This window comes from Neltuma alba, unplaced genomic scaffold (assembly GCF_004799145.2).
Source record: "Neltuma alba isolate B1F8T4 unplaced genomic scaffold, ASM479914v2 tig00010174_pilon, whole genome shotgun sequence".
In the NCBI taxonomy this organism is placed as follows: Eukaryota; Viridiplantae; Streptophyta; class Magnoliopsida; order Fabales; family Fabaceae; genus Neltuma; species Neltuma alba.
In genome coordinates this window covers 451,403-460,950 of record NW_021635117.1, presented here as the reverse complement: position 1 = coordinate 460,950, position 9,548 = coordinate 451,403, and positions in this window count along the sequence as shown.

Genomic DNA, 9,548 nt, shown 5'->3' with positions numbered 1-9,548 from the left:
GGCAACTCATAATAATTAATAAAAGACGAGATTTAAAAAAAATTTAAGAGTTAAGGTGTAAACTTGTCTTGAAAGTTTGTTTTTTTGGGAGTAAAGAAGTTTAAATTGTTTCCTATCATAAAAATACTAACAATCAACGTGACTATTTTAAAAATCAATATTAATTTTTTAATGTTATATGGTAATATTCTTATCAATTTTAAATTTTTATGATAAATTTGTGTGAAAAAAACTTTTTGGTGTTTAGTGCTTTTGAGGGAAAAAGATTTAGGATAAATTTACATATTAACCCAAAAATTAATTATTAGGTCTTTATTCTGTATCTAAAACTAAATATATAAAATTTTGTCTATAATTATTACGACCCACCGACCAAGTGACATGAAAGAATGGAAAGTGGCTTTCATTCCTTGTCAGAGGCAAAAACGACCGATGTGTTTGTGAGCTAATAGCTTGCCACGTTGTGACGCGTGCCGGTCAAATTAGTTGAAACCTCTTGAGAAAGAAAAGAAGGCCCAAAAGACGATGACTGAAAAAGAGAGACAACACAAAAGGAAAATGAGCATTTAGAGGTGAAATTTTTTGAATGAATTGTGTGGTTTTCTTTGACGTATCATCCTTCCCTTCTTCAATAGCTTCCTTCCACGTACCTTCCGCCACCAAAGTCCAAAGTCATCACATCTATGATCTATTCCTCCTCTCAAGTCCCATCCCGTGTCCCATCTTTATCTCATTCTTTCTCCCATACAACATTTTCTTTTCTTTAGTTTGTTTTAATATAACGAAACGATATTTAGATAAATCATTGCGGTGAATAAATTAAAGGGTCGTGTCAAGATGTCAATGGTTGGAATTTTAATTTCATTATTTATTATTAAGCATAGTCAACGTAAATCTTTTATTCAAAAGTGACATCACAACATTTGTTCTGTCCAATTCAAAGAAAATCATTTATTTACTTATTAATAAGATGCTATTAACTTGGAGCACAAGCATAGCAAAGTTGCTCCTTTTAAATGCGCGCACACACACACACACTGATACTCCGGAAAGAATCTTTTTAAATATATTTTTTATAAGAAATCTTTGTAAATATATATATTCACACGAATTTGAAGCATTATAAATGAAATCAAGAAAAGGTGATAACCCATATTAAACTTGTTTTTCTCTGAAGACTTTGTTTTGGTACAATTATCTACAGACTTTTCAACCCAAACATTGTTCTAGACCAGACAGTTTCACACTGTTGGGATTTATTTGTCCACCCGCGATTTTTTTTGGGGCCAACAAACCGCCAGTGATGAACTAATAGGCCAAGCCCAATATATATTTTAAAGAAAATTGGAGATAAGTTTTTCATTGAAAATTTAATTAGTAAATAGGACTTGCCACTTGGGATAATTGATTGCATAAGGAAAGATTAGTTACACACACAAAAAAAAATTTTGCGCAGAACATTATTTGAATATAATTAATTTGTTTGCACATAAGAGAATTTCATTTATACAAAGACAAATTAAATTACACATTGCACAAAAGAAGATTATTACACACAAGAAAAGATAAATTGCATACAAAAAAAGTTATGTTGCACAAAGTTCTTATATTTTATTTACTAATCAAATTTTAAATGAGGGATTTATCTCCAATTTTCTCTAGATTTTATCCCTAATAATTAAAGATACTATAGTGGGAGCCAGGGATGCAGTCGTTTAGTTTTGAAAAAATGACGAAAAAAGAAGTTGAAAATTACTAAATACCAAATAAAGAATATTAACAAAATTTTATTGTCATTTGTAAATTTAGTATTGTTAACATCAAACAAAGTGTTATTACTCAATCTGATTTGGGATTTAGTAATTTTTAGCTTCTTTTTTTTGTTATTTTCATTTTAGTTTTTCCTTATTGAAGAAATAAAAGCTGTATCAAGTGGTTCTTATATTCATGAGGAAGTGTGACCAACATATAGAGATAACTTGATTGATTTTTCAAGTCCTCTCCTAAAAAGTTCTCTCTTTAGACCTTTTTTTAATCTTCTCTTGGTGAATTTGCTGGGAACAAAGAATTGAGTTTAAATAGTTCAGTTCAATTGCGTAGGCCAAACAAAAAATTGTGCTTTAATAAAATTTTACATTTTATTGTCTGTTTTTTTTTTGTTGCTTTACTTGGTCATTTCTTTTCACCCTAGATCCTTCTCAAATCACACACTATTCGACCTAATACTCGAGTCAAAAGTTAGCCTGGTTAGTTGAGGTCTGTAACAGTTTTTTTTTTTTTGGTATGGTTTTTAGAACCCTTGAAGGTCACTGTGAATACTTCACTCATCAAGTTGTTACCTGTTTGATAAGTGTGTCTCTTGCGGGGCTTAGAGTTTTTGGAGGGTTAGACTTGCTAAATAAGATCTTCATTTTTTAGACGATTTGTGGGAAGAACAATCCATAGCTATGCTAGATCGTGCTTGGCAAAGTAGGAATAAGGAACGGGATGTATCAAATTGTTGACAGGATGCCTCAATGAATGTTCTCCAACATTCAGGAAACACTGCCAACATTACAGCGATAGAAGAGCAAGAATCAGATCAAGTATAGGAAAAGGCATTAGGTGAGCCAACAGCTGCAAAAGTTCCCTCCTCAAGACCTAAAGCGATACCTTCTTCAGAGTCCGTTAAGTCCATTAATATGGCCACGCTTGCAGCTTCCTCACAAATAGGCTCCAACGAACACCCCGATAATTAAGGCAGTTGAGGAGCCTAATCATCTTGTTGTTCACAAGAAATATTCTCTAAGCAATGATTAGGTTGTTTTTGCTGCACCAATGAAAATGTCATCATCACACTTTATGACCATCAAGGATCAGCTTCATCATGCGTCCACTACATTGGTTGATGTTGCATTGCCTAATGCCGTGCCGTCATTAAATGGGTTCCTCCAGGAGTATGTTTTTTGTTGGAAGGGCTTTCCAAATTTAGTTACTTCTCCTTTCATGGTTGTCTTTTTTGCTATCTTGCTTGTTGGAAAGGTTCTTTGGAGATTTGTCATGATCAAGCTACTCAATCTTGCCGTGAGTTTCTCTTAAGCTATCTTACTTGTTAGAAAGATTTCCAGATCAAAGCACCATCCTAAGTCCCACGCTCCCTCTCCAGCAATTATGTTCTCCAACATTCAGGAAACACTGCCAACATTACAGCGATAGAAGAGCAAGAATCAGATCAAGTATAGGAAAAGGCATTAGGTGAGCCAACAGCTGCAAAAGTTCCCTCCTCAAGACCGAAAGCGATACCTTCTTCAGAGTCCGTTAAGTCCATTAATATGGCCACGCTTGCAGCTTCCTCACAAATAGGCTCCAACGAACACCCCGATAATTAAGGCAGTTGAGGAGCCTAATCATCTTGTTGTTCACAAGAAATATTCTCTAAGCAATGATTAGGTTGTTTTTGCTGCACCAATGAAAATGTCATCATCACACTTTATGACCATCAAGGATCAGCTTCATCATGCGTCCACTACATTGGTTGATGTTGCATTGCCTAATGCCGTGCCGTCATTAAATGGGTTCCTCCAGGAGTATGTTTTTTGTTGGAAGGGCTTTCCAAATTTAGTTACTTCTCCTTTCATGGTTGTCTTTTTTGCTATCTTGCTTGTTGGAAAGGTTCTTTGGAGATTTGTCATGATCAAGCTACTCAATCTTGCCGTGAGTTTCTCTTAAGCTATCTTACTTGTTAGAAAGATTTCTAGATCAAAGCACCATCCTAAGTCCCACGCTCCCTCTCCAGCAATTATGCCTTGATTTCAACTAATCAAGAGCCGAGCTCTTCAAGCAAGAGAGCAAAATGATTTTCTCTTATAGATTATTGATGAATTAATTATATATCCTACAAAACAAATCTTCTTTAGTTTTGTTATCAGCAGAACATGATTTCTAATATTTTTTATGACAAAATCTAGATGCAATTGCCTAGTTTTTCTTTTTATTTTGTTCCAAGAGCTAGTCCTAATTAAGTAACGGTTTATGTGGAAAAATTAAGGAAATAGGTGATTAAACATGATGGGTTAGCTTTTGGGAGTTTTTAGGATTTGATTTCCCAAGGTGAGAGGGGTTGTAGGATGGCTTCATTAATAAATTTGAGGCCATAGATGTCGGTAGAATGAAAATGTTAGAAAAAATATGAGATAGTAGGAAAAATAGTTTGAAATAAACAGATTTTTTTTGCCATGAGTCCTAGAAATTTCCTAAAAGAACAAAAGAATTAAATAGTAAAGTAAAAGTTTTCGAGGACCAAGGAACTAGGAAGATAGAAGTTCCAATGAAGTTCCGGGGCTGAGTATAAGAAATTGAAATTATTATGGGCCAAAACTCATGTTTAAGACCTCAATGAGATGATTCTTTAGGTTAAACCCTAGCAGGGACCAAACCATAACTTTGAAAAGTTTTGGACAAAAAAGGGTAATGATGAAAAATATGCCCAAAATTTCAGAAAATTTCTAGAAAATAGGAAATGAGGTATAAGGCCTATTTGAGATTAAAAATAATGAAAATTCCCCCAAAACAAGTTTAAGGGATTTTTAAAAATTCAGCTAATTATGGAAACTTTGGCTAATTAGGGGAAAGAAATTAGACAAAGTCAATTATTTTAATTATATGAAGGCTTCAAATAATCCGACATAAATGGACAAAAATTAGTTTGGAGATTATAGAAGACTATAAAATTTTTCCTGACCCTTGAAAGTGAAGAGGTGGCCTTAAAAATATTTAAAGTTGAATTTTTACTTAAGGGGGTTATGTAGGAAATCTTTGAAAAAAAAACCTACAAGTTGAGTTTTTGTCTAAAAAAAAATTAGAGAAATTCTCCATAATAAAAGAGGATTAATGAAGTAGAAGGATGAATTTATAAAACCAGGAAACATTAGAAAGCATTTGGTCAAAGATATGGTAGAATGAAATAAATTGATGTTTCCCTATTTAGACATACATAAAGCCGAAAAAATAGGCCAAGCCTGTTGGACCAGTCCGTTTAGGCCCAAAAATTGTGAGGGTCGAGCTTATAATTTTTTCCTTAAAATGGGAAACAGGTTTAAAAGGACTGATCCTGTAGGCCTGAGGGCTTAAACAGGTCGACCCTGTAGGGCCAAGGGCTGGCCCGTTTAAACCCTTTTATAACTTCTTTTAAAACTTTTTGTGTAATTATAATATTATTAATTTTTGTACATTGTTAATGATATTTTGAATATTTGGTTATTTTTATCATTTTGAAGTTAAATTTCACAGAATGGTTTGATTTATTTGATTTTAAATAATAATTAGTCCAATTAAATTTTAAAAAATGGGTTAATTTGGACTTTAATAATGATTTAATTTATATTATATGTGTTGATATTTTTAAACTATATATATATTTGATAAGATAGTATTTTTATACTTATATAACTTGTAATTCTATAATTTGAATTAGAAATTTATGAGTTTCAACAACAATGCTTCTCAAATTAAAGTAAAACAATAGCTAGCCTATAAAATTTCGAAGTGAAATTCTTATAAAGAAGAAAAACTTGATATTTTTGCTACAAAAGAAGAGTAATTAATTATAGTGATGATGAAGTTTCAAAAAATTAACGATAATGTTTGTCTATTACATATTTGCATTATTGATAATACTTTTGAAAGTTGTTGTCTTGTTAAAGGATGTTTTAGATGTTCTTGGATATTAATAGATATTTAGATATAATGATATTTTGTATTTGTGACTTAATTTTATTCATTGTTTTGTCTTTTATTAATAATTTCATTGGTTTGTTTTTTATTTTTCATTAAAAAATGTGAGAAATATAAAAAATAGTTTTTTTCTTAAATGGGCCGAAAGTCCACAGGCTGGCCCTGACCCTGTCATCTTAAGGGCTGAGCCTAGATAACTGGGGTGCTTTTGAAATTTCAACCCTGTAGGACTAGCTCTTTTAAGCCCATCAGCCTTGCAGAGCCAGCCCGTATTCCCACCTCTAAACATACAAACCTTAGGATACTTTTGCCTAGTCATTGTCATCATTTAAAGTTATATTTCTCTGGTCCTATTTATAAGTCATTTTAACATGTTTCACATAGACTAAGAAAAATCTTAAACTTTATTAACTCTCATTTAAAATTCAACAACTATCCAACTTTATCATATTTAATATACACTATATCTCATGCAAACAAAGTCAACACAATAATAAATTAAGGATAAAATTGTATATCTATACAAAAAATTTCTCCCAATGCCCTATAAGTAGGACTGAAAAATGTCTTCTCTCTTTACTCTATAAATAAGACTAGAGAAGTATATGATAAGAGAGGGAGTGTAACAGTAGGATAATGATATCAGAATACATGTCAATGCTATTGGTAAAGTCAAGACCTGAAAAGGTACTTAATACGATGCAATATCACAAAATTAATGGATGAGTAACCTAGGGTTTATTTTTTAACAAACTTTCCCTATTTTATTTCCATTTTTGACACCATTTTTCATGAGGGATGGTATTGGAATTTTAATATTTGTCAAAGGTCAAATTAGAAAGGAATTGTTTTGAATTCCAAGACCACATGAAAACTTAGAGATGATGACACTTGGCAATGGTAATTTCTTCCAACTTCGAGGGCAAAATAAAGTCTTTACACTTACATAGAGGCTTGAAAAACATGAAACATGGCATTGTAATTCCTCCCAATTTCAAGGATAAACTAAAATGTGCTCTAGAAAAAAAAAAAAAAGAGGAAGAGGAAGAGGGAAGAAACCATACAAATTCAAGCTTCAACGCAAGGTAAGGATGTGAATTTTGATGTTGTTTATGTTATCATTTGTATTGTTGAGCTTAGATATGGTTTTGTTCAGCTTTAAAAGCATTAAGCCCTAAGATGAGATACTGTTCAAATGTGATTAAGTTAAGGAAAGGATTAATTGAAGTTAGATTACTGATTAAGGGGAAGAAAAGAGTAGTAATCAAGTGGTTTTGTGATAAAATTAGAAAGAATCCAACTTCCCCTTAATCTTTGTATAATTTTGGCCAAACGCAGGGTTCATACTGGGGTTGGATTTTGATGATTTTGATTGTTTCAATGTGTTTAGAATGAAAAATTCTATAGGATACAATTGAGAAAATAAGTTTGGAAGTATTGGAATTGAAAATGAAATTTTTGCCCTAAAACCCTATATGTTTCAGCCAAGGCTTGTTCATTGGGAAGGAATTTGGTTTTGTTAATTTTGAGCTTGGAAATGGATTCTACATTTAAAATTATGTGTAAATTGCATATAGAATTAATTTTAGAAAGATTGGATTGAAAGTCCAAAAGTTAGAGGTTAAAGTATATTCAAGAGAGCTATGCTTGCAAATGGCTCATTGTTACGGCTTTAATAAGTGAATGGTATGGTTTGTTAATATAATTAGGGATATGTGACATCAAGAAAGATGAAAGGAAAAGATTAATCAAGCAACTTCAAAAGTTGGCTGCAAAGGGAGCAAGAGAGAGAATGTGAAAAGTTAAAGGTAAAAAAGTATACCCTACTCTTATGTGCTTAGTCTTTGTTAGCATGTATGACATGTTTGTTATATTTATATGACTTTATGAACTCATGTATTGTGTATGTGATAATACTTGAAGCATGCCATAATCCTATATCATTTATAATTAATGCATGGTAGTTTTCAAACATGTCATTATATTATGAAAATGTTAAGTTTGCAAGTATGTTATAAATGCCAAGCTATACCATATATGTTTAGGTGATAATTGTTTATGACTGAGATTTTTTTCAAATCTCACCCTTCCTTAACAAACCATAATAGTTATTATACTTATGGAAGAGGGATGCAAAATGAGGATTAAAAGAAAAAAAAGAAAAGAAATAGAGAAATATTTTATGTATTGTAATGTAATATTTCTTCTTTATGTTAATGTATTCAAGAACATGCCTATGATGTTATGTAATGATAAATGTTGAAAATGGATGTAAGATTAAATATGATAATGCACGAGGATGATTAATGAAATGTTGAAATGGTTACAGGCACGATAATGTTTATTTATGAGATGCTAATTTTAATAAGGGGATAAACATTCCAACTATGAGCAATGAAAGCGAGACAAAGCTAAAGTGAAGGAAACAAATGATTATGCCCATAAAATTTTGAATAAACAGAAAACATCTTAAGGTTTAAAAAAAGTGATAGATAACCTAAAATGGATGTGTGTACTAAAAGATATGATTTTCTAAAATTAGGGCAAAAAAGCTATTAAGTACAATGTTGACTGCATGATAAGTATATTTTCATTAAATGAACTAATGAGTATTTGTTTCCTATAGAGAATTAAAAGAGCTTTAAATGGAGACTTGAAACATCTCAATATAATTTTCTTATAATTAGTTATAAATTTTGAAAGTTGGACTAAAAATCTAGAATTACTAAATGAATAGTAACTGGAGAATCAAAATGCAAGATTTTATTGTACGGGCTTAATTAATGATTTTCCTTAATCGTAACACTTCCAAATGCATACTAAAAAGGGTTAAATGATGAATGTTTCACTCAATGTTGGCGTCTAGGCTATGGTTGTGACAAGAGGCAGGAGCGACTAAAATGGGGAGTTGAGTACCTGAAAAATAGAGGAAAATAAGAAGAGAAACACTTGGTTATTGCTCGGGTTTGGATTTCTAGCCTATTGGGAGTAGTTTTAAGCCTCCTAAAACCCAAGTAAATGTTTTAGACTTGATTTCTACCCTTTCATCTTGATTTTTCATATTTCTAGATAGTTGAATATTAGGGTTTTGAGTGATTCCGAAATGGATGATGATTTTACTGAATCTTTTGTGTCTAAATGAGTTATTGGGACTAGATAAGATGTTTAATCATTTTAGTTTTGTTGAATTTAAAGTTATATGGAGTTTTGAGCTAGAGTTTGATTTTTTTTTTTCAGTTTGATTTTGTTGGGTTATGATAATATAATGATTAGAAGTGAGTTTTGATGATTGGATTATGCTATTATGAGGTAGATTTGAGTTTTAATCAGTTTAGATTTTGGATAGAGTTTAATTTTCTCAAATGGGTATTTTGAGTACTACAACAAAATGTTATTTTTGTCTATTTTGGAGGTCTTTTTTGGTCTGTTTAAGGGGAAAGGTTACTAAAGAAGATGTGGATAGTAGTTATTTATTTGTCTATTTTAAATAGATGAAAAACATCACTATATTTGTCTGTTTGCCAAAATAGAAAAATATGATACATCTATACTCGTTTATTCTGACCATAACACACAAATATAGATGTTTTGTTTTGGCTAGAATGGACGAATATAGTGATTTTTTTTCCCTGTGTTCACGCTAAAATAGACAAAAATAATTTTTTTAAAAACATAAATAAAATGTAGAATTATTTTTATTGCTAGTTTTTATTACAACCTACAATTATTTTTCTTCCCTAACTACAACCTGCAATTCTAAAGCATATGAAGCAGAACCAAAGCAAACTTTAGCAACAATAACAGTAATTTAGAAAAAAGAAATCATGTCAGACTTT